This window comes from Colobus angolensis, unplaced genomic scaffold (genome assembly GCF_000951035.1).
Source record: "Colobus angolensis palliatus isolate OR3802 unplaced genomic scaffold, Cang.pa_1.0 Scaffold29, whole genome shotgun sequence".
Taxonomy (NCBI): domain Eukaryota; kingdom Metazoa; phylum Chordata; class Mammalia; order Primates; family Cercopithecidae; genus Colobus; species Colobus angolensis.
In genome coordinates this window covers 3,318,319-3,345,481 of record NW_012116154.1, presented here as the reverse complement: position 1 = coordinate 3,345,481, position 27,163 = coordinate 3,318,319, and the positions used below count along the sequence as shown (strand labels likewise).

General features: G+C 42.1%; 1 protein-coding gene across 1 annotated transcript in view; it reads right to left on the bottom strand.

Moving 5' to 3' along the window:
• PDS5A (PDS5 cohesin associated factor A) overlaps positions 1-27,163 on the bottom strand; it is a 173,565-nt gene that overhangs the window by 120,109 nt on the left and 26,293 nt on the right. The gene's annotated exons all lie outside the window — the stretch shown is intronic.

Genomic DNA, 27,163 nt, shown 5'->3' with positions numbered 1-27,163 from the left:
GGTCGTCAACCTCCCGACCTCAGGTGATCCACCTGCCTCTGCCTCCCCAAATGCTGGGATTACAGGCATGAGCCTCTGTGCCCAGTCTAGATGACTTATTTTGACCAAAGAGACATTAGTCAGCCTGATGCAAGAACAGGCCTGATAAGCATTTGTACATTGAGACTGCAATGCCCCTATGGGAATGTACCCACCATACTATTAGGAATCCCAGACTATTCAAAAAACAGAGGCTGTGTGTGTATATCACATAGACTACGTGGAAGAGAACTAAGGTGACCTCATTGAGCTGTCATCTAAATTTAGCCACAAGAGTGGCCCTGTAGAAGCAAAGTAGAGCTTCATAAATCCACACAATGAAGGGGAGAAAACCTGTGGTGGCTGTGAAGGTCCTGATGCCATATATGTCAAACTGGTATCTTCCGATGGTCATGAATTTATTATAAAAAGAGAACATGCAGTGCTAAGTGTGGTGGGTCACACCTGTAATCCCAGCACTTTGGGAGGCTGAGGCAGGAGAATGGCGTGAACCCGGGAGGCGGAGCTTGCAGTGAGCTGAGATCCAGCCACAGCACTCCAGCCTGGGCGGCAGAGCCAGACTCCGTCTCCAAAAAAAAAAAAAAGAATTTCAGAAAAGATCACAAGCATGAAACGGCCAGTCTGAAAAACCCATAAACAAGTATCAACTTCTTAGACACATTATCTGAACTAGCACCTCATTTATGAAGAACTTAAGCCTCTTATTACTCATTTTAAATCTAGCCCAGGTAGTCTCTGGCCCCATGTGGACAATAATATTCATCTGATATTTGGCAACATCATTGACTATGTTTCTTTTATATTTTATGATTAAAGGTGCATTGTTTAGGCTCCTTAAAATTGCTATTTCATTTCATGCTTTAATGACTTTTACACTTCACAATAAAAAGTCATTTTCCAGGCTGGACAACATGGCAAGACCCTGTCTCTACAAAAAATACCGAAGCTAGCTGGGTATGGTAGCATGTGTCTGTAGTCCCAGCTGCATGGGAGGCTGAGATGGGAGAATCCCTTGAGCTCAGGAGGCGGAGATTGCAGTGTGCCAAGATCATACCACTGCACTCCAGACTAGGCGACAGAGACACTGTCTTTAAAAAAAAAAAGGCATTTTAGAATTATTTTAATGCAGTCATATTTCTAATTAAAAGATTTAAGTATAATTAACCTGTTGTTATTTATGGTTATAAACTTAACCAATACACACCCTGGAATCATTATAAAATGCAAAGAATCATGAAAAAAATAATAAAAGAAAAATCTATAATTTATCAACTCCAGAAACTACTATTCACATTTTTGTGTACTTTATGCTGGCCTGTTTTCTCTGTAATCATGCAAATAACCATAATTCTTTATGTACCAAATCACAATAATTTCTCCAGACCTTCAAAATTATTCTCTAATTATAAATCATAGTTTACTTAATCTGTGTGTCTTAAACTAAGTGTCAACTTGATTGGATTGAAGGATACAAAGTACTAATCCTGGGTGTGCCTGTGTGTGTGTTGCCAAAAGAGATTACATTTGAGTCAGCGGGCTGGGGAAGGCAGGTCCACCTTAAGCTGGTGAGCACAATCTAATCAGCTTCCAGCAAATATAAAGTAGGTAGAAAAACGTGAAAAGGGAAAGTGGGACTAGCTTCCCAGCCTACATATTTCTCCCGTGCTGGATGCTTCCTGTCCTCAAACATCAGACTCCAAGTTCTTCCGTTTTGGGACTCGGACTGGCTCTCCTTGCTCCTCAGTTTGCAGACAACCTATCGTGGGGCCTTGTGAATTAACACTTAATAAACTTGGTCATAACACTTTATGTATTGTATTTTATTTGCTATTACATTATTTCTATTTCTTTGTAATTATATGAAAGAAACTGGCTTATAACTTCTAAAGACAACCGTATCAGGTTTTAGTACTAAATTATACTGGCTTGAAACAAAATAAGTAGTAATCCCTCTTTTTTTCTATCGCAGTATATCAAAAGTGTGCTGGTAAGGCTGGTTTTATTTCTTCCTTAAATATTTAGGAAAGTATAACTGATAAAAGAAGGAATCATAATGGAAATGAGAAAATATTTTGAACTGAATTATAATGTAAATATGAACTACCAAAACTCATAGGACGCACTTACCACTGTACTTAAAGAAAATTTATAATCTTAAATGTGTATTTTACAAAAGAAAGAATGAAAAATCCATCATCTATATTTCCATCTAGAGAAATTAGATAAATCCAAATAAACTAGAACCAGGGTTTGTGAAGCAAAAGATAGAGAAGGGCTGGGCATGGTGGCTCACACCTGTAATCCTAGCACTTTGGAAGGCCAAGTCAGGAGGACTGCTTGAGCCCAGGAGTCCAAGATAAAGGTCTGGCTCTGCCGCCCGGGCTGGACAGTAGTACAATCTCAGCTCTGCAACTTCCACCTCCCAGATTCAAGAGATCCTTCCACCTCAGCCCCCTGAGCAGCTGGTACTACAGGCACACGCCACTGCACCTGGCTAAGTTTTGTACTTTTTTTGTGTGTTTGTAGAGATGGGATTTTGCCATATGTTGCCCAGGCTAAAAAATATTTTTAAATTATTGCTATGTAATAAACTATTCCAAAACTCAGTGCCTTAAAACAATAACATTTATCATATGTAGTTGAAGAATTGGAAAGTGGCTTAGCTAAGTTGTGTGGGCCTGGAATCTCTCAAGAGGCTGCACCTGGTCAGGGCTGCAGTTACCTGAAGGCTTGACTGGGCATGGAGGGTGTGTTTTGAAGGTAACTCATTCTTATGGTTCTAAGTTGACACTGGCTGTTGTTGAAAGGCCTCAGTTCCTCACTACATGGGCCTTTCTTGACAGCTCGAGTGAAAAGGCAGTTAGTTGGTTTTCCCCTGGTGCAAGATCCAAGAGAGCAAATCTGAAGTGGCAGTCTTTTATGATCTAACCTTGAAAAGCATACATTGTCACTTCTACTACAGCCTGTTGGTTACTCAGGTCAGCCCCGTTCAATGTTGTAGGGAGTAAATACAAGGAAATAAGGATCATTCAGGGCTATATTGGAGGTTATATGATACAATGCCTTCTCATATATATACCTTGTATAGTCTCCCACAATGACTCTGGATTTGGCCATGTGACTTTTTTTTTTTTTTTAAGAAAGTCTTGCTCTGTCGCCCAGGCTAAACTGCAGTGGCATGATCTTGGTTCACTGCAATCTCTGCCTCCCAGGTTCAAGAAATTCTCCTGCCTTAGCCTCCTGAGTAGCTGGGAACTACAGGCACTCGCCACCACATCTGGCTAATTTTTGCGTTTTTAGTAAAGACAGGATTTCACCACGTTGGCCAGGCTGGTCGTCAACCTCCCGACCTCAGGTGATCCACCTGCCTCTGCCTCCCCAAATGCTGGGATTACAGGCATGAGCCTCTGTGCCCAGTCTAGATGACTTATTTTGACCAAAGAGACATTAGTCAGCCTGATGCAAGAACAGGCCTGATAAGCATTTGTACATTGAGACTGCAATGCCCCTATGGGAATGTACCCACCATACTATTAGGAATCCCAGACTATTCAAAAAACAGAGGCTGTGTGTGTATATCACATAGACTACGTGGAAGAGAACTAAGGTGACCTCATTGAGCTGTCATCTAAATTTAGCCACAAGAGTGGCCCTGTAGAAGCAAAGTAGAGCTTCATAAATCCACACAATGAAGGGGAGAAAACCTGTGGTGGCTGTGAAGGTCCTGATGCCATATATGTCAAACTGGTATCTTCCGATGGTCATGAATTTATTATAAAAAGAGAACATGCAGTGCTAAGTGTGGTGGGTCACACCTGTAATCCCAGCACTTTGGGAGGCTGAGGCAGGCGGATCACGAGGTCAGGAGTTCAAGATCAGCCTGGCCAATATGGTGAAACCCCGATCTCTACTAAAAATAAAAAAATTAGCTGGGCCTGGTGCTGCACGCCTGTAATCCTAGTTACTCAGGAGGCTGGGGCAGGAGAATCGCTTGAATCCAGGAGGCGGAGGTTGCAGTAAGCTGAGATCACACCACTGCACTCCAGCCTGGGCTACAAGAGCAAGATTCCATTTCAAAAAAAAAAAAAACAAAAGAGAGAGAGAGAACATGCACTAACATGAGGAACAATCGAAAGCCATGTTGAAGCCGAGCACAGTGGCTCATGCCTATAATCCCAGCACTTCGGGAGGCTGAGGTGGGTGGATCACATGAGGTCAGGAGTTCAAGACCATCCTGACCAACATGGTGAAACCCTGTCTCAACCAAAAATACAAAAATTAGCCAGGTATGGTGGTGGGTGCCTGTAGTCCCAGCTACTCGGGAGGATGAGGCAAGAGTATCGCTTGAATCTGGCAGGCAGAGATTGCAGTAAGCCAAGATCGTGCCATTGCACTCCAGCCTGGGTGACAAAAGCAAAACTCTGTCTCAAAATCAAAACCAAAACATGTTGAGTGACCCAGATCAGTTTGCTGAGAATGAAATCATTGAGGGCAATTTTAGAGAGATCTGTTCATGTGTGCTATCAAAAGTATGTATGTATTATCAAGAATGGTGGCTTGCACTTACAATCTCAGCTACCTGGGAGGCTGACACAAGATGACTGCTTGAGCCCAGAAGTTCTAGGCTGCAGTGAGCTATGATCATACCAATGCACTCCAGCCTGGTGACAGAACAAAACACTATCTCTAGAAAAGTAAGAGTTAAAGTATGCATATATTTTACCTACAAGGTTCGCTACACTAACAGTTCCACTGAGATTTCTGAATTCCCAATTGCACTTGATACTATACTGGAACAGCTGATGCAGACTTCCCAGATTGTTATTAAATTAAAATAGGCCGGGCGCGGTGGCTCAAACCTGTAATCCCAGCACTTTGGGAGGCCGAGACGGGCAGATCACGAGGTCAGGAGATCGAGACCATCCTGGCTAACATGGTGAAACCCTGTCTCTACTAAAAACTACAAAAAACTAGCCGGGCGAGGTGGCGGCGCCTGTAGTCCCAGCTACCCGGGAGGCTGAGGCAGGAGAATGGCGTGAACCCGGGAGGCGGAGCTTGCAGTGAGCTGAGATCTGGCCACAGCACTCCAGCCTGGGTGACAGAGCGAGACTCCGTCTCAAAAAAAATTAAAATAAACTGTTTAAAAAAAAAAACAATACTGAGCCCGGCAGGCACCACATGGAAAAGAAGGACCACAAAGTCTATTCACAGAATTGTAAGAAACAATTATTCATTTTAAGCCACTAGATTTTGCTTTACCACACAGGAACACAAATGAAATTCCATTCATTCTTCTCTTTTTTTAAATATGTCATTCTGTGCACATTTTTAATGTGCTGTACTGAGGCTAAAAACCACATTTCCTAGATTCCCTTGCAATGGAGTTGAAGTCGTAATTCTGGTATAGTCCATCAGAGGCACTTATTCAAGATTTGGAAGGTGAAAGTTCAGAAGAGGTGGTGGTGTAGTTTCTGCTGTTGTCATATGGCAAGTATGGAGTGAGGTGTTGTGTGTGTGTGTGCGGGCATGCACATACACAGCAGCTTTCTACTGACTGGCTGTTAGTATTGTGAAGATAGAGGGAAGAATCATCCATTTTGTGCTGGTACTAATCTATTAAACTGCGTGAGGCTCTGTAGCAAATTATACCAATGGTGACTTCCTAATCACTGGATTACGGCTAAAAGTGTGTCTCTACTTAAGAGCTCCAGGGTGGCTTCCTGATGTCCCCCCCTTCTGATTAGAGCACAGGATTCAGCTCTTCTTGTGGGCCAGCTATATGAAGTGTTCTGGGAGTCTAGTCCTGTAAGCCTGAATTAAGGGTGCTCTTCCAGCAATTCCAAATCACTTTTTAAATACCAAGTTCCCTGTCTGCTTAAAATAACATAACTAAAGCTTGACTGGTATTTGAAACATGACTCTGATTTTCTCAGATCCTTAAAGGCGTCAGAATCCCCTGTGCCCTTTGGGTCTTTTTAAATGCTATTGGCTCTTTGTAGACTAATCTCTTCTTACCTCATCTAATTTATCATACACTTATGAGAAACAATTTCTTGGTATGTCTGTGTGAGGTTTTTTCCTGTGGATTGTGTTTTAATACCCTCTGGCTATTTATCTATTGCGGTCTTAGTATTTCTTTTTGTCTTTGAAGAAACGAGCAGGAAAAAAAATCAAAGTATTTTGCCCACAGCTAGGTTTTTATAATATTGATAAAAAAGAAACACTAACACCAATACTATTAATAATGATTAACATTTACTGAATATTTACATTCCAGCACTCTATAAATATTATTTTTTGAGACAAATTAACTCAAAATTAAGCATCTCTTCACGTATTTGCCATCTACTCTACATTTTCTTGGTGATATGCCTCTCCAAATCTCTTTTCTTTTTTCCTTATGTGTTTTCAGCTCTTATATATTCTGGGTACCAATCCTTTATCAGATATGTATATTGCAAATATTTTCTCCCAGTCTGAGGCTTGTCTTTAACAGTATAGAAAAATTTAATTGATGAAGGATTAATTAATATAATCTAACTTTATCAACTATTTTCTTTTATGGTTTGTGCTTTGTGTGTCCTACCTAAGAAATCATGACCTAACCAAAACTTGCAAAGATTTTCTCTGTTGTGGTATACATACATACATACATAGGTTTAAAAATTTGCTAGAATAACTCACAACTCAAGGAAAGCACTATATTTTTATTATTTATTTATTTGAGACACAGTTTCACTGTCACCCAGGCTGGACTGCAGTGGCGCAATCTCGGCTCATTACAAACTCCGTCCCCTAGGTTCAAGTGATTCTCATGCCTCAGCCTGCCCTAACAGCTGGGTGAATACCACTATGTCTGGCTAATTTTTTTGTATTTTTAGTAGAGATGGGGTTACGTCATGTTGGCCAGGTGGGTCTCGAACTCCTGCCCTCAGGTGATCTGCCCACCTTGGCCTCCCAAAGTGCTGGGATTACAGGTGTGAGACACTGCACCCAGCCTGAAAACACTATGTTTATTGTCAGTTTTATTATAAAGGAAATACTTGGAAGCCTAAACAGGATTGAGCAGGCTCGATCTTGGATGGTAGACCACTGGGGCATACCAGGTGCTGTGAGCTAGAAGGAAAAAGAAACAGAAAATAACAAGGTGGAAGAAAAGTATATAACGTAAGAACAGTCAAACTGAAGAGATACGTAAGCCAAAGTCTTGGGGGTGAAGAGGGGTGTGTGGATGGGATGGGGACACAGAGCTTTATGCCCTTTTCTCACAGAATCTGGACGTGTCATCCTCCCAGCATATCACTGTGTTCACCAACCAGTAACCTCCCGAGCTTTAGTGTTTACAGGATTCACTGGGCTTTAAGACACAGGCATGAATGATAAAATCAAGACTGAACTCAATCTCCAGCCTCCCTCTCCTCCTGGGAGAAAGTTCCAATCCTCTAGTTTAAGTGACCAGCCCCATCCTGAAGTTATCTAGTGGCACTGCCAGAGGCTGCCTCATTAGTGTAACAATGACACTCTCACTTGGGAAGTTCCAAGGGTTTTTGAGGCTCTGTGCTAAGAATCAGAACAAAGATCAGATGGACTATTATATGTCATATAATTTAAATATGTCCAAATTATTGTACAGTAATTCAATTATACCTCAATATAGCTATTAAAATTTTTTTTCTAATTTTATTTTTTGAGAAAGGTTCTCACTCTGTTGCCCAGGCTGGATTGCAGTGGTGTGATCAGTGCTTACAACAGCCTCAACCTCCCTGGCTCAAGGGATCCTCCTGCCTCAGTCTCCTGAGTAGTTGGGACCACAGACGAATGTCACTATGCGCAGCTAATTTTTACTTATTACTATTGGCAGAGATGGGGTCTTGTTATGTTGCCTAGGCTGGTCTCCAACTCTTGGCCTCAGGCGATTCTCCTGCCTTGACTTTCCAAAGTGGTATGAGTTACTGTGTCCGGCCAAATGAACCTTTTGTAAGTCCAACATAGCAAATGAGAACTCTCACTCACTTTTTAATTGAAATGTAAGTTGGTACAACCACTTTGGTGCTTTCAGTTAATCAGAAGACATGCATGACCAATGATTCAACAATTTCACCTCTGGTGGTGACCTAAAGCAGCTAGAGTATGTATACAAGGATGATTGGAGTGTTAAGTTTAGCCTAAAGCTGCCTCCTTGCATAAATTCAGCCTAAAGGATTCTCCATACATAGTGAGCTGCACCTAACCAGATTGTAAAAAGACTAACCTACTCTCCTACCAATCACACAGAATTGTGGCCAATCATGGGTGGCCAATTGTTAAAACTGTGATCAAATAAGGCAAATGCTGAGTTGTAACCAATTCAGCTATTTCTGTACCTCACTTTCGTTTTCCGTATATCACTTTCCTTTTTCTGTCCATAAATGTTATCCGACCACTTGGCAGCTCTGGAACTGTTCTGAACCCACTCGAGTTTGAAGGGGCTGTCCAGTTTGTGAATCATTCTTTGCTCAATTAAATTCTGTTAAATTTAATGTGCCTGGGCGGGGCACAGTGGCTCACGCCTGTAATCCCAGCACTTTGGGAGGTCGAGGTGGGTGGATCACCTGAGGTCAGGAGTTTTGAGACCAGCCTGGCCAACATGGTGAAAACCTGTCTCTACTAAAAATACAAAACTTAGCCAGGCATGGTGGCAGGTGTCTGTAATCCCAGCTACTCGGGAGGCTCAGGCAGAAGACTCGCTTGAACCTGGGAGGCAGAGGTTGCAGTGAGCTTTGAGATCGCGCCGTTGTACTCCAGCCTGGGTGACAGAGCAAGACTCCGTCTCAAAAATAATAATATGTCTGAAGTTTTTATTTTAACAGCAGCAATGTGGTTTGTAAAAACCAAAAATCTACAAGTGAAAAATGTCAACAGAAGACTGATTAAACTGTATAATGAAATACTATATAGTTAGGCCGGGCACAGTAGTAGCTCATGCCTGTAATCCCAGCACTTTGGGAGCCTGAGGCAGATGGATCATGAGATCAGGAGATCAAGACCATCCTGGCCAACATGGTGAAACCCCATCTCTAGTAAAAATACAAAAATTAGCTGGGTATGGTGGCACATGCCTGTAATCCCAGCTACTCAGGAGGCTGAGGCAGGAGAATTGCTTGAACCAGGGAGTCCGAGGTTGCAGTGAGCCGAGATCGCGCCACTGCACTCCAGCCTGGCGACAGAGCGAGACTCCATCTAAAAAAAAAAAAAAAGCAGTAACATGAAACTCAAGCATAACACTGAAGACACAGTAACACAAAGAACCATATAGTATGATTCTAGCCATATAAAATTGAAAAAGTAAAACTAGAAAAAAGCCATTCATGTTGACCAATGCCTGTAGCCCCAGCTACTTGGGAGGCTGAGGCAAGAAGATGGCTTGAGCCCAGATCAAGGCTATGGTTGAGCTATGGTTGTACATTGTACAGTGGCTCATGCCTGTAATCACACTTTGGGAGGTCGAGGCAGGAAAACTGCTTGAGCCCAAGTGTTGGAGACCAACCTGGGCAACATAACAAGACCTCATCTCTACCAATAATAATAAATAAAAGCTAGGTGTGCATGGTGACATGCTCCTGTAGTACCAGCTACTTGGGAGAATGAGGCAGAAGGATCGCTTGAACCTGGGAGGGTGAGGCTGTAATGAGCTCTGATCACACCACTGCAGTCCAGCCTGGGCAACACAGTGAGACCCTTTCTCAAAAAATAAAATTAAAAAAAAATTTTTTAATAGCTTTACTGGGGCTGGGTGAGGTGGCTCATGCCTTAATTCCAGCACTATGGGAAGCCAAGGCAGGTAGATCACTTGAGGTCAGGAGTTGTAGAGTAGCCTGGCCAACATGCTGAAACCCTTCTCTACTAAAAATACAACAATTAGTCAGGCATGGTAGCACACGCCTGCAGAAATCCCAGGTACTCGGGTCACTGAAGCAGGAGAATCGCTTGAACCCAGGAGGCAGGGGTTGCAGTGAGCTGAAATTGCACCACTGCATTCCAGCCTGGATAACAAAACAAGACTTCATTTCCAAAAAAAACCAAAAACAAACAAACAAAAAATAGCTTTATTAAGGTATAGCTCAACTACTGTACAATAATTTGGATATATTTAAATTGAGCTATGGTTGTACCAGTGTACTCTGGCCTGGGCAACAGAGACTCTGTCTAAATAGAGTGAAAAATAAATAAAACTAGAAAACAATGAAACTGGCCAGGAGCAGTGTCTCACACCTGCAATCCCAGCACTTTGGGAGGCCAGGGCAGGAGAATCATTTGAAGTCAGGAGTTTGAGATGAGCCTGGCTAACATGGCAAAACCCCACCTGTACTAAAAATACAAAATTTAGGCCAGGCGCGGTGGCTCACACCTGTAATCCCAGCACTTTGGGAGGCCGAGGTGGGTGGATCACAAGGTCAGGAGATCGAGACCATACTGGTGAACACAGTGAAACTCCGTTTCTACTAAAAATAGCGCCTGTAGTTCCAGTTACTGGAGAGGCTGAGGCAGGAGACAGGAGAATGGTGTGAATCCGGGAGGCGGAGGTTGCAGTGAGTCAAGATCGCGCCACTGCACTCCAGCCTGGGAGACAGAAACAGACTTCGTCTCAAAAACAAAAACAAAAACAAAAACAAAATTTAGCCGGGCATGGTGGCAGGTGCCTGTAATCTCAGCTACTTGGAAGGCTGAAGTGAGAGAATCACTTGTGCCCGGGAGGTGGAGGTTGCGGTGAGCCAAGATCACGCCACTGCACTCCAGCCTGGGTGACAGAGCGAGACCCTGTCTGGAAGAAAAAAGAAAAGAAAAAAAGAACCTATTATTTTTAGAGCTATATAGTGAAAATATCAGAAAACCAAGGAGACTGCATTAACATGGTAATGGAGGAATTACGTATGAAGGAAGAAGCTTACAACTGAGGGGAACACACAACTTCTGGGGGTGCTGATGATATTCTATTTATTCATATATTCACTTTGTGGTTATTTACCAAACTGCATTTGTTTTATGCACTTTTTATGTTACATTTCAGATATATAAGAATCTAAAGATACGTAAGAATTTTAGATACATAAGAATCTCAGGTTCTCTTTAAAGCAGTTAATCTAATCACCTTTTAGATAATTTAGGGGCTTCAGAAATGTGAACTCCTTCACATAAAAATAGAGAGGAGAAGGAACAGGAAAGAAAGAGAGGAAGAAACAGACCCACAGACTTTTATTTTATTTTAATTTTTTGGAGACAAGGTCTTGCTTTGTCACCCAAGCTGGGGCGCAGAGGTGTGAACAGGACTCACTGCAGCCTCCACCTCCAGGGCTCAAGCAATCTTCCCACTTCAGCCTCCCGAGTAGCTGAGGCTACAGGCATGCGCCACTATGCCTGGCTAATTTTTAGTGTCTTTTTGTTTGTTTTTATTTTTGTAGAGACAGGGTTTCATCATGTTGCCCAGGCTGACTCAAACTCCTGGGCTCAAGCAATCTGCCCATCTCGGCCTCCCAAAGTCCTGAAATTACAGGCACGAGCCACTATGCTCAGCCTAGAGATATTAACTGAAGAAACATAATGAGTTAATGGTAGGTCTAGAACTGAAAACTAAAACCCAGGTTTCAGTATTGCCAATCTAATAACTTGAAAGGACACCATTTTAACTCATATGCTGTAAAAGCACTGTTTCTCTTCTTAGTTTTACTTTTCTTCACTTTTCTTACATTTTACTTGCTTACTCTGTCTTTCCTGCACTAGACTTTTAAGTTCTGTGAAGGCAATAGATTTAAATTTTGTTTGTGTAGTCCTAGAGTCTATAAAAAATGTGCCTCATACAGAGTAAGTACTCAGTATTTCTTGAATTAATGAAACTATTATCCCAGAAAACTTGACATGTACATCAATCTTTCAACAACAACAATTCACCTGTCAGGTGTAACGATAATGTGAGTTCTGAATTAAACAGGCCATCTAATTTTTATATTAAAATGGCAGTTTACTCACTAAGCATATACATGGACTGCCAGCTAAGACTGAGAATGAACAACCTATTTGCCAACATGTGACTCTTTGCAGCTTCCTTTCCTATTTTGTACTATTATTTCTAACATAGCCCTTTTATTTATTTAATACACATTCAAGGTGAACACTTAAGGCAGGTGGTGCAGGAGCACAGTTAATGCATAAAGCCATTAGAATTGAATACACACAAACTGATATTGGAGTTTAGCACATTAGAGCAACTTTTGGGCCTAAAGCTCTAAGTTCAAGTGGCTTACTGACCAAGTTTATCACATCATTATTATGCCTTTTCATTGCACCTAGATTGTAAATTCCTTTTAAGAAAACCTCACAGGCAGCAGTGGTGGCTCATGTCTGTAATTCCAGCACTTTGGGAGGCTGAGGAGGGAGGAGCTCTTGAGGCCAAGAGTTCAAGGCTGCAGTGAACTATAATTGTACCACTGCTGCTCCAGCCTGAACCACAGAGCAAGATCCCATCTCAGCAACAACAAAAACAGCGAGCTAGTTTCATACTGAATAAAGTTGGTAACATTTAGATTCCACTGCCAAAATGCCTAGTTTAGGCCCTTAATGCATCATACCCAACTTGAGTCTCTTTAGATTTTAAAACCAAACACAGTGCTCCTAAATTAATGTTATCCCAACTCAGTGATTTCCTATTGCCAAATTCCTTACGACATTTTAAACATCATAATCAATTTTATAATTTTGTTTGCCTTTTCCACGTGTATACTTACGCATATGTATACGTTTATATATAATTATAAATTATGTAATGTCAACCCTCCACTCTAGTCAAACTGGGTTAATTCATTATCTTCCAAAAATATCTTGAGCCTCTTCACAGCTTTACACAGAAAAAAGAAAGCTCATAGAGTTTGACACTTTTTAAAATATGTGAATATGTCCTACAATTGCTTCTGCTCCTCAATACAAGCCACCCTACCCAAACATATGCTTTTACTAAATTCTTACCCATCCTTAATGTTTTTGCCCAAATTCCATTTTTTTTGAGACAGGGTCTCACTCAGTCACGTAGGCTAGAGTGCAGTGGCATAATCACAGGTCACTACAGCCTTAAGCTCTCAGCCTCCGGAGTAGCTCGGACTAAAGTCATGCACCACCACACTCACCTAATTTTTGTATCTTTTGTAGAGATGGGTTTTGCCATGTTGCCCAGACTAGTCTTGGACTCCTGGGTTCAAGCAATCCACCTGCCAAGGCCTCCCAATGTGCTAGGACTACAGGTTTGAGTCACTACGCCCAGTCAGCTTCCTCTTCTGAAGGGATCACTGACTCCTTTGTACTGGAAACACTGTACCAATTATGAAGCAATTTTTTTACAGCATCTAATGCTGTGATCATTACTATAAAAATCACATCTTCTCAAGATACTAATCCCAGCACTTTGGGAGGCTTAAGTGGGAGGATCATTTCAGGCCAGAAGTTCAAGGCTGCAGTGAACTCCTAAAGGATCTCCTAAAGGATGGGGGCTGTGTTTTACATATTCCACATCTGCCTTGCACACTAAGATATATGTACAAGATGTTTTCTGAAGGAATAAAATTTATTAGTATATTTTTTACACGTTCTAGATTTCAGTGACTGACCAAGTCTGAGAACAGAAATGCCTCCAAAACTCGCATTTGGCATTTTTCTAATAAACCAGCATAGATTACTTGAATATATAATTTATTACTAATATATTTAGTCAAGGTTAGCATTACTTAATAAGACAAAGTTATTATTTCATATCTAAATTGTGTGGTACAGAAAAATTAGATGCCACACATTTTACTACCTTCTTCCTGAACTCCAAACCCAATTCTATTTTAAAGATACATTCTGGCCAGGTACAGTGACTCATGCCTGTAATCCCAGCACTATGGGAGGCCGGGGTGGGCAGATCACTTGAGGTCAGGAGTTTGAGACCAGCCTGGCCAACATGGTGAAACTCTAACTCTACAAAAAATACCAAAAAAAAAAAAAATTAGCCAGGTGTGGTGGTGTGCACTTGTAATCCCAGCAACTTGGGAGGCTGAGGCACAAGAATCACTTGAACCTGGGAGGCAGAGGTTGCAGTGAGCCGAGACTGTATCATTGCACTCCAGCCTGGACGACAGTGAGACTCTGTATCAAAAAAAAAAAAAAAAAAAAAAGATCCATTCTATGAGACCTAAACCATTTAACAAGCACAAGCACATACTACAAAATACAGTATTAATCATCATGGAAGGTTTCTAATGTAGGTAAAAAGAGTTTACTCCATTTATTTCTGCCTTCCAGATAACCCATAAATAAGATTCTTAAAAATTACCAGGATACTGACTGTAACAGAACAATCATCATAGAAGTTATTTTTAGCCTCAAGGGGAATTCATAAGGTCCTAAAACATTGAGTAGCCTTAAAGGCTGAGCGTTTGGCTGGGCACGGTGGCTCAGGCCTGTCCCAGCACTCTGGGAGGCCGAGGTGGGTGGATCACCTGAAGTCAGGAGTTTGAGACTAGCCTAACCAACATGGAGAAACCCCGTCTCTACTAAAAATACAAAAACTTGGCCAGGCTTGGTGGCACATGCCTGTAGTCCCAGCTATTCGGAGGCTGAGGAAGGAGAATCGCTTGAACCCAGGAGGCAGAGGTTGCGGTGAGCCAAGATCACGCCATTACACTCCAGCCCGGGCAACAAGGGTGAAACTCCATCTCAAAAAAACAAAATTTTAAAAAGGCTGAGAGTTTGATACGTGCATGGCGGGTTCAAAGGCTTTGAGACTTGGTTTTAACATAACCTCAGATGCTCTCTAATCTTCAGGTATTTGTGAGATAGAAGAATAAAGTGAGTGAAGAAAATATGACACAAACCAATCATTCTATACTTTGACCCTCATATAATAAATTCTCTATTCTTTTTTTCTTTACAACACAATTTCCATTTTATTTTATGAATCTCAATTCTTAAAGCCCATTTTTTATAGGAACGACTTGCAATAGTACTAATAGCTAACATGTATTGTGTTCCTGCTATATGTGAGGCACATTTCAAATAATTTAAATACACTATTAACTTATGTAATACAATGATACCTAAGAGAAGCATTATTATTAATACCCCTGTTTAACAGATAAGGAAACAGGCCAAGTAAGTTGTGCAAGGGCATAAAAATTTAAATGCAGGCAACGTAGCTAGTCAATCACTACTTAGTACTCTTACCTAGATGTTATATATAGAAGGAGGAATGCTTACCCAAATGACTACTGAAATACACACATTATACTATAAAAACTGTACCGTATTAGTTATAACTACTAAGTGATTATGTTTCTGGGCAAACTCAAAAAGCCCACTTTGTCACAATTTAGTTAGATGAAGACTACAGTAGAAAATTTAGATGGGAGCATCTAGCAACTTAATAGATCTCTTAATCCATTAATTGCATGTCAAGTACCCTGGCTTTCCTTTTCCTTCGTGAAAAAAAAAAACTCGTTTGCCTTATGCTTAAAATGATCAAATATTATGTAAGGTGTTTTTGCTCAAAAATAAAATAAAACACAGCAGTTTTTCTAAGGTTAAATGGATTAAGAGTTGAAAGAAAAAAAGGAGGACAGGCACAGTGGCTCACTCCTGTAATCCTAGCACTTTGGGAGGCTGTGGAAGGTGGATCACTTGAGGTCAGGAGTTTGAGACCAGCCTGGCCAACAAGGCGAAACCTCGTCTCTACTAAAAACACAAAACTTAGCTGGGCATGGTGGCAGGTGCCTGTAATCCCATATACTCGGGAGGTTGAGGCAGGAGAATCGCTTGAACCCAGAAGACGGAGGTTACAGTGAGCTGAGATCATATCATTGCACTCCAGCCTGGGTGATGGAGTGAGACTCCATCTCTCCATCTCAAAAAACAAAAGAAAGAAAGAAAGAAAGAAAAAAAGGAAAGGAAAAGAGATTCAAGCCGACAAGTGTACATATGTGGGAAAAAGACAGATGGAATTAATTACGGCACTGAAGCAGTGAGAGAGGAAAATCAACAGTAAGTATAGGGAAATTCCCCTACAGGCACAATGAAAAGGGGGTGGTGGGAAAAAGTAGACAGTGGCAGAGAAGCAGAAGTGGGCACCGCCTTCCTATATCAGTTGCCAAAAATATTACCACCCAGAAGAACCTGATGGCAGCTAGAGAAAGGGCAACAAAAAGCTGGTTCTTTGAAAACATCAACAAAATTGACGACTTTTCAGCTAGACTGACCAAGAAAAAAAGACTAAATTACTAGATTAAAAATGAAAATAGACAAGTTACTAATTACCTTATAGAAATAAAACCCATTGGCCGGGCGTGGTGGCTCATGCCTGTAATCCCAGCACTTTGGGAGGCCAAGACAGGCGGATCACTTGAGGTCAGGAGTCAGAGACCAGCCTGGGCAATACAGTGAAACCCCGTCTCTACTAAAAACACAAAAAATTAGTCAGGCGTGGTGGCGGGCACCTGTAATCCCAGCTACTTGGGAGCGTGAGGCAGGAGAATCACTTCAACCCGGGAGGTGTGGGTTGCAGTGAGCCAAGACTACACTATTGCACTCCAGCCTGGGCGTTGCAGCAAGACTGTGTCTCGGAAAAAAAAGAAATAAATAAAACTGATCATAAAGGATTACTATAGGCTGGAAGTGGTGGCTCACACCTGTGAAAAAACAGCACTGTGAGGGGATGAGGTGAGGGGAATTACTTCAGGCCCACGAGTTTGAGATCAGCCTGGGCAACACAGGAAGATCCTATCTCTATTGGGAAAAAAAATTAATTAAAATATATTTTTAAAAAATCCTATTTCTATATACTTGGAATGAAAAATCTGACAAAGAAATTAAACAAACATGACCAGGCATGGTGGTTCACGCCTGTAATTCCAGCAATTTGGGAAGGTGATGCTGGCGGACCACTTGAGGTCAAGAGCTCAAGACCAGCCTAGCCAACATTGCGAAACCCCATGTCTTCTAAAAATACGAAAAATTAGCCTGGCATGGTGCCTGTACTCCCAGCTACTTGGGAGGCTGAGGCAGATCATTTGAACCAGGAGGCAGAGGCTGCAGTGAGCCAAGATCATGCCACTGCACTCCAGTCTGGGTAACAGAAAGAGACTCTGTCTGAAAGGGGGGAAAAAAGAGAGTGAGAAAGGAAACATGAAACAAACATGAGGGAGTAAACTTGCTTTATAACAGGAGTGTCCAATTCTTTGTCTTCCCTGGACCACACTGGAAGAAGAATTGTCTTGGACCACACATAAAACACACTAATGACAGCTAACAACCTTAAAACAAACAAAAAAAATTACACAACAGACTCATAATGTTTTAAGAAAGTTTATGAATGTGTGTTGTGCCACATTCAAAGCTGTCCTGGGTCACATGTGACCCACGGGCTGTGAGTTGGACCAAGCTTGCTTTATAAGAACCCACTTTTTGGGTAACTAATCCAGTCCCAGAAGAATGAGAACTCACTCTCACAAGATGGCATTATCTACTCACGAGGGAGTGGCCCCATGATGGAACACGTCCCAGTAGGCCCCAATTCCCAACACTGCTACAATGAGAACCAAACTTCAACATGACTTTTGGTGAGGACAAACCATATCCAAATAATGGCAATGTCCACACAAAAATTTGCACATAAGCCAGGAATGGTGGCTCACTCCCATGACCCTAGCACTTTGGAAAGACAAGGAGGGAGGATGCCTTGAGACCAGGAATGCGAGACTACCCTGGGCAACACTGCAAGACCCCATCTCTACTAAAGATTTAAAAATTAGCTGGGTATGGTGGCACGTACCAGTAGTCTCAGCTACTTGAAAGACTAAGGCAGGAGGATTCCTTAAGCTCAGGAGGTGGGCAACAGAGCAAGACACTCTCTCTCAAAAAAAAAAAAAGAAAGAAAGAAAAGAAACAGAGAAATTTGCACAAGAATGTTTATTCACAATAGCCAAAAGGTGAATCAACCTTTCTTTTTGAGATGGAGTCTTGCTCTGTTGCCCAGGCTGGAGTGCAATGGTGCGACCTTGGCTCACTGCATTACTGCAACCTCCGTCTCCCAGGTTCAAGCAATTCTCTGCCTCAGCCTCCTGAGTAGTTGGGATTATAGGCGCCTACCACCAGACCAGGCTAATTGTTGTATGTTTAGTAGAGACGGGGTTTCACCATCTTGGCCAGGCTGGTCTTGAACTTCTGACCTCGTGATCTACCTGCCTCAGTCTCTCAAAGTGCTGGATTACAGGTGTGAGCCACCATGCACGCTCAACCTTTTTTTTTTTAGACTGAGTTTCACTCTGTTGCCCAGGCTGGAGTGCAGTGGCACCATCTCAGCTTACTGCAACCTCCGCCTCCCGGCTTCAAGCAATTCTCCTGCCTCAGCCTCCCAAGTAGCTGGGATTACAGGCGTGTGCCACCACGCCTAACTAATTTTTGTATTTTTAGTAGAGACAGTTTCACTATGTTGGCCAGGCTAGTCTTGAATTATTGACCTCAGGTTATCTGCCCACCTTGGCCTCCCAAAGTGCTGGAATTAGAGGTATGAGCCACTGCACCCAGCCCAACCCCATTTATTATCAACTAAACAAATGGATAAACAAAATTTGCTACACCTATATACCACAGTATTATCTGGCCATAAAAAGTATAATGAAGGCCAGGTGTGGTGGCTCACACCTGTAATCACAGTACTTTGGGAGGCCAAGGCCAGAGGATCACCTGAGCCCAAGATTCTGAGACTGGGCAACAGTTTTTAAAACTCTGTCTCTACAAAAAACACCAAAAAAAGAAGATAGCCAGGTGTGGTGGCACATGTCCATAGTCCTAGCTACTCAGGAAGCTGAGGCGGGAAGATTGCTTGAACGTGGGAGGTCGAGGCTTTAGTGAACCCAGATGGCGCCACTACATTTTAGCACTGATGAAAGAGCAAGAACCTATCTCAAAAAAAAAAAAAAAAAAAAAAAAAAAAAAAGTAGTATTGATGGTATGACTGGGCAAAATGTTACGCTAACTGAAATAAGCCAGCCACAAGAGACCACTTGCTTATGATTCTATTTATATGAAATGTCCAGATCAGGGAAATGTACACAGACAAAAAGTAGATTAGTGATTCCTTAGGACTGTGGTGAGGAATATGAGGATAATATCTAATGGACACAGGGATTTCATTTTGAGATGATAACTGTTCTAAAACTGACTATGAGCTGGTCAAAGTGATTCACACTTACAATCCCAGCTCTTTGGGGTTCTGGGTAACGGAACTGGGCAACAGGTAAAACCGCATCTCTAAAAAAAAAATTTTTTTTAACAATTAGCTGGGCATGGTGGTGCACACCCAGCTACCCAGGAGGCTGAGGTGGGACAATCACTGAACTTGCAGGGGCCAGGGCTGCAGTGCATTGCACCATTGCACTCCAGCTGGGGCGACAGAACAACACTGTCTCAAAAAAAAAAAATAAAAGAAAAACACCACAAAAAACCTGACTGTGGCGATCACTGCAAGCATCTGTGATGATACTAAAAAAGAACTGTACATTTTATTTTATTTTATTTTTGAAGCAGAGTTTTGCTTTTGTTGCCCAGGCTGGAGTGTAATGGCGCGATCTCAGCTCACCATAACCTCTGCCTCCCGAGTTTAAGCGATTCTCCTGCCTCAGACTCCAGAGCAGCTGGGATTACAGGCATATTTTGTATGTTTTTAGTAGAGACGGGGTTTCTCCATGTTGTTCAGACTGGTCTCGAACTCCTGACCTCAGGCAATCTGCCCACCTCGGCCTCCCAAGTGGTGGGATTATAGGTGTGAGCCACCACCGCACTCAGCCAATTGTACGTTTTAAATGGGTTAACTCTATGGTATGAGAATCGTATCTCAACAAAACTGTTTCTAAAGAATAAAATTTAGGCCGGGCACAGTGGGTCACACCTATAATCCCAGCTACTCAGAAGGCTAAGGTAAGAGAATCACTTGAACCTGGGAGGTGGAGATTGCAGTGAGCCGAGATCACGCCACTGTATACTTCAGCCTGGGTGACACGGCAAGACTCTGTTTCAAAAAAACAAAAGTTAGAAATTATTAAGATGGCCAGGTGCGGTAGCTCCTGCCTGTAATCTCAACACTTTGGAGGACGAGGCACGTGGATGAGGTCAGGAAGTCAAGACCAGCCTGGCCAATAGTTTTAGTAGAGATGAAACCCCATCTCTACCAGGTCATGGGTTCAAAAGATTCTCCTGCCTCAGTGTCCCAAGTAGCTGGGACTACAGGTCTATGCTGCCACCCAGGCGAACTTCTGTATTTTTAGTAGAGACAGGGTTTCGCCATGTTGGCCAGGCTGGTCTCCAACTTCTAACCTCAGGTAATCCACCAGCCTCAGCCTCCCAAAATGCTGATATTACTACAGGTGGGAGCCACTAAGCCCAGCCTGAATTTTTTTTTTTTTTAATTTTTAAAGTAGAGAGGGTCTCCCCTCTGTGGACTAGGCTGGAATACAGCGGCACAATCATAGCTCACTGTAGCCTCAACCTCCTGAGCTGAAGCAATCCTCACATCAGCCTCCCAAGTAGCTGGGACTACAGGCATGCATCACCATACTCTGCTTTTTTGTGTACAGCTGGGGCTTCACTGCGTTGCCTAGGCTGGTCTCAAATTCCTGGCTTCAAACAATCATCTGGCCTTGGTCTCGCAAAGTGATGGAATTACAAGCATGAGCCACAATGCCCAGACAGTTTACTGAATATTTTAAGTCCACTGCTGAGACGTACTACTCAGAAAAAACAATTACTTTCAAAATACTACTGCTCACTGGCAATGCACCTGGCCACCCAAGAGTGCTGATAGAGATGTACAAGGACATAAATGGTTTCAGATCTGCTGACACAACATCTATTTGGCAATCCATGGATCAAGGAATAATTCTGACTTTCAAGTCTTATTATTTAAGAGATACAATTTGTAAGGCTAAAACTGCTATAGATTGTGATTCCTCTGATGCATCTGGACACAGCAAATTAAAAATTTTCTAGAAAGGATTCGCCATTCTAGATGCCATTCAGAACATTCATGATTCATGGGAGGAGGTCAAAATATCAACATTAACTGGAGTTTTGGAAGAAGTCAAGCTGTGAAAATGAAAAAAAAAAAAAAAAAGTTGATTCCAAGAAAAAAAAACTTGATTCCAAGTCTCATGGATGACTTTGAGGGATTTAGGATGTCAATAAAGGAAGTAACTGCAGATGTGGTAGAAGGAGCAAGAGCAAGAATTAGAACTGGAGGCCAAAAGTGGGACTGAACGTCTGCAATCTCACGACAAAATTTAATGCATGAGGAATTGCTTCTTACGGATGAGCCAAGAAAGTAATTTCTTGAGATGGAATGTACCTTTGGTGAATATATCGTGAAAACTGCTGAAATGACAACAAAAGACTTCTATTACATAAACTTAGTTGATAAAGTAGCAAGGTTTGACAGGATTAACTATGCTATCAAGGAAATTCTACCGTGGATAAAATACATCACAGGCTAGAAAAATCTTTTGTGAAAGGAAGAGTCAATCCACGTGGCAAACTTCATTGCTATCTCATTTTAGGAAATTGGCAGTGTCCCCAGCTTCAGCAAATACTACATTGATCAGTCAGCAGTTATCGGTAACAAGGCAAGCTCCCCTTCTCCTCCATCAGCAAAAATATTATAACTTGCTAAAGGCTCAGGTAATCGTTGGCATTTTTTAGCAATAAAGTATTTTTTAAACCAGTAAAGGACAGGCGCCATGGCTCATGCCTGTAATCCCAACACATTGGGAGGCTGGGGCAGGCGAACTGCTTGAACCTAGGAGTTCACGACCAACTTGGGCAACATGACAAAATCCTGTCTCTAGAAAAAAATACAAAAATCAGCCAGGCCCAGTGGCACACACCTGTAATTCCAGTTACAAGAGACTCTGGAGGTGGGAGGATGGCTTGAGCCCAGGAGTTGGAGGCTATGATAAGCCATGATTATATCACAGCACTGCAGCCTGGGTGACAGAGTGAGACTTTGTCTCTAAAAATGAAAATAATAGGCCCTGCACAGTAGCTTACGACTGTAATCCCAGCACTTTGGGAGGCTGAGGCAGCCAGATCATCTGAGGTCAGAAGTTTGAGACCAGCCTGGTCAACATGGTAAAACCCAATCTCTACCAAAATTACAGAAATCAGCCAGGCATGGTGGTGCATGCCTGTAATCCCAGCTACTTGGGAGGCTGAGGCAGGATGATCGCTTGAACCTGGGAGGCAGAGGTTGCAGTGAGCCGAGATTGTGCCACTGTACTCCAGCCTGGGTGAGTCTCGAAAAAAAAAAAATAATAATAAAATAAAATAACATAAAATGAAATAACATAAAATAACATAACATAAAATTAAAAAAATAATAAAAACAAAGGCCAGGCATGATGGCTCACTCCTATAATCCTAGCAACTCAGGAGCCTGAGGCAGGAGGCTTACTTGAGACCAGAAGTTCAAGACCAGCCTGGGCAACATAGTGAAACCCTGTCTCTACCAAAAAACAACAATAATAATAATAATAATACAAAAATTACCCCTTGTACTGCTTGCTTGTAGTCCCAGCTACTCGGGACTGAGGTGGGTGGATAATTTGAACCTGGGAGACAGAGGTTGCTGTGAACCAAGATCATGCCACTGCACTCCAGCCTGGGTGACAGAGCAAGACTCTGTCTCAAAAAAAAAAAAAAAAGAAGAAAAGAAAAAGAAAAAGAAAAAAGAAAAACCAAACACACAAAAAGAGAAGGCAGGAAAGGAGGGAGAACAGCAAAAAGATGAGACAAACAAAAAAATACAAAATGGTAGGCATATATTCAATCTTAATACTATCAAATATAAGCAAACTATACCCTGTAATTTTAAAGGCCGAGATTGTCAAGATGGTTAAAAAATTAAAAACAGGAGAAAAAATAGACCCAACTATATGCTGGATACATTTTAAAGACACACCAAGGTTGAAAGGGTGGAAAAATATGTAATACAGATAGAAACCACTAAAAGGGTACAGTTGAGAGATGAGGAACATTTTATAATGCTAAAAGGGTCAATATATTGGAAAGGTCTAACAATCATAAATGCAAACATATCTAAAAAGTGTTTCAGTATAAATAAAACAAAAAATCCAGAATTAAAGGGAGAAACAGACAATCCCACAATCACAGTTTGAGGCTTTATCACCCCCTTCTCAGCAAGAGAACAAAGCATAAAAATAAAAATGCCGCCAGGCGCAATGGCTCACGCCTGTAATCCCAGCACTTCAGGAGGCTCAGACGCGTGGATCACCTGAGGTCGGGAGTTTGAGACCAGCCTGACCAACATGGAGAAACCACGTCTCTACTAAAAATACAAAATTAGTCTGGCGTAGGGGCACACGCCCGTAATCCCAGCTACTAGGGAGGCTGAGGCAGGAGATTCACTTGAACCTGGGAGGCGGAGGTTGCAGTGAGCTGAGATCTGGCCACTGCACTCCAGTCCGGGTGACAGAGCGAGACTCCGCCTCAAAAAAAAAAAAAAATTCTACAAAAGTAAGTAAGTGAACTTCAGAGAACAGATTTCACACAGGTCACACTGATTGTTGGTAAGCAGAAGATCCAGGATTTAGACACAAATCTTTACATTCAAATTCACAGTTCCCAGATTAAGAATTAAAATCTATAATCCACTCTAGATCAAAAACCAAATTAATATCCCAGTATTACAGTTCCGTATTCATAAAGTGACCATATGCTCCAATTTACTCATATAGTCCTCATTCATACCTGTTATCTCAGCATAATTGTTAAATGCACCTCTCATCAATGTTTTCCATCTTTATGGAGACATGGTCTCACTGTCGCCCTGGAGGCTGCAGTGCAGCAGCTTGATCTCAGCTCACTGCAGTCTCCACCTCCCAGGCTCAAGAAATTCTCCCACTTCTGCCTCTCAAGTAGTTGGGACCACAGGTGCACACCACCATGCCTGGCTAATTTTTTTTTCCCCCACTTTGTAAAGACAGAGTTTTGTCATGTTTCTCAAATTTCTGGGATCATGTGATCCTCCTGCCTCAATCTCACAAAGTGCTAGGATTACAGAAATAAACCACTCCATCCAGTCTCTGTTCTGCCTCTTAATGGATAGGTAATCTGAATTACTTAGTCCTTCTGTGACTACATAATGAAGACAGCAATATAATCTTGTAAGATTGTGATATTTAGAGACGATAAGTGCCAGATCTACTGTCTGGCACACATGGGGGCTGTGACAAATTAAATAACCATGTTTTATCAATTCTAAGGCTCACATCTCTGAAACTGGGATGTGTCTCAAAAATCAGTGGTTTTCCAATCAGTGACTGCCAGAAGCAATTGTAAGGAAACTACTGTTACTTGCACTTACACAAATCTCACCTTGAAAATCTTGTGCTGATAACAACTGATAACATCTAGAAAGCACAAGCATCAAATCTTGCAGCATTAAGTGTTAATGGCTCAGAAGAACATCTCAGCAACAATAGTTGGAGCACTCAAAAGAATTCTATATCATGACAGGAGCGGTGGCTGACACCTGTGATCCTAGCACTTTGGGAGGCCAAGGCGGGCGGATCACGAGGTCAGGAGATCTAGATGATCCTGGCTAACACGGTGAAACCCATCTCTACTAAAAATACCAAAAATTAGCCAGACATAGTGGCAGGCACCTGTAGTCCCAGCTACTCAGGAGGCTGAGGCAGGAGAATCGCTTGAACCCGGAAGGCAGAGGTTACAGTGAGCCAAGATCACGCCATTGCACTCCAGCCTGGGTGACAGAGCAGAGTCTGTCTAAAAAAAAACAACAACAAAAAATCTGTATCACTAACACTATTGGTGATGACAACACTGTGGAAAAACACAAGCATCAATTACTAGTTTTAACAAAAAAGATCACAATGGTCAAACTATGAATGTGAACATAGGAATAACAACCAATTGTCCAGGCACGGTGGCTCACACCTGTAATCCCAGCACTTTGGGAGGCAGGGGTGGGCAGATTACCTGAGGTCAGGAGTTCGAGACCTGCATGGCCAATATGGTGAAACCCTGTCTCTACTAAAAATACAAAAATTAGCTGGGTGTGGTGGCACGTGCCTGTAGTCCCAGCTACTCCGGAGGCTGAGGCAGGAGAATTGCTTGAACCCGGGAGGCGGCAGTTGCAGTGACCTTGTATCATGCCACTGCACTTCAGCCTGGGCAACAGAGTGAGACTCTGTCTCAAAACAAAACAAAACAAAAACCAATTATTTAAATTTTATTTTCCTTTACATATGTAAAAAGGTGATGTGGAAAAAAATTTGTCTAAATGAGTTAACTATAGGAGCTCTTTCAACAAGTATAAAATTAAAATTTTCTAAGTGTTAAAAATCACCAGATCATAATTTGTTAATTTTTTTTTCTTTTTAATGATGGGCTCATAGTAATCCAATTCCTTGGTCTTTCTATCCTATCATTCTGGACAGCCAGCTTAATAGTAAAGTGGAATAGCTAGCTTACTGTGATAATACCAGCTGAAAGATAACGCATTGAGAAGATGAGGTGCTTATTTTATAAGATGTGATACATTATCTAAATTAGTGATCAATGAATTGTACTATTTGTCCCATAGTACATAGATCTGGAATTTTTTTTTTTTTTTTGAGACTAAATTTTGCTCGTCGCCCATGCTGGAATGTGATGGCATGATCTCAGCTCACTGCAACCTCCGCCTCCTGGGTTCAAACGACTCTCCTGCCTCAGCCTCCCAAGCAGCTGGGACTACAAGCGCCTACCACCATGCCTGGCAAATTTTCGTATTTTTAGTAGAGTCAGGGTTTTGCCATGTTAGGCCAGGCTGGTCTGGAACTCCTGACTTCAGGTGATCCACCCACCTTGACCTTCCAAAGTGCTGGCATTACAGGTGTGAGCTACCACGCCAGTCCAGATCTGGAAATTTAAAGGTTGAATCAGAGTGCCCCCTCTCATTATCATACCTAAGAACCTACTCAAAAAATTTTTTGCCTCCATCCCTAAAACATTTGGTCAGCTGGTTTAGAGGTCTTGGTTTCCATAAGAGGAATACTTTTACCTTAGGACACAACAACCGTACAGTGAAGCTGAGCTTGTCACTTGACCATTTCGAGCTATTCATGCCAGCTGAAACAATAGTTAAAGAGAAGTTTTACTGTGGCTGGGGTAACTGATCTCAACTATTGTGAGAAACCTAGGTTGTTAGTATGAAATAAGGGCAGGGGGAACTATTTCTGGAGCTCATCAGGTGGTGTAGGGCAGTGTTTTTCAAACTATTAATGGTGAAGAATCAGTTGTGGTTTTTTCTTCCAACACACTGGGAGTAGTGGCTCACAACTGTAATCCCAACACTTTGGGAGACTAAGACGGGAGGATCACTTGAGTCCAAAAGTTCAAGACCAGCCTGGACAACATAGTGAGACCTTGTCTCTACTAAAAATTTAAAATGTAGCTGGGTATGGTGACACATGCCTGTAATATCAACCACTCAGGAGGCTGGGGCAGGAGGATCACTTGAGCTGGGAAGTCAAGCCTGCAGTGAGCCATGATCATACCACTGCACTCCAACCTAGGCCGCAGAGCGAGACCCTGTCTCAAAAGAATAAGTAAAGTAAAATTCCAACACATTTGTAAAATATAAAACACTGAGATGCACTTAGACGTTGTTGTAATCAATAGCAAATGACCTATAAATGTTTCTATTTACTCAGTTTCTGCATTTGTCCTACTGTGAACTGACACCACTCTCTCAATAGCCAAGGCACAATATGCAATATTAAAAGTTCATAGGAAACTTCAGTGTCCTAATGAAGTCAGAATTCCTTGGAACGAAGTTTTCATACAATCTACCAACTTAAAAACAAAACAAAATGCAACAGGCCCCAAGTGAGGTACTAAGTGAAGGAAAAAGAAACAATGGGATGAGGCAGGGCATGGTGGCCCACGCCTGTAATCTCAGCACTTTGGGAGGCCGATGCGGGAGGATTGCTAGAGCCTAGGAGTTTGACAGCATCCTGGATAACACAGGGAGGCTCTGTCTCTACAAAAAAAA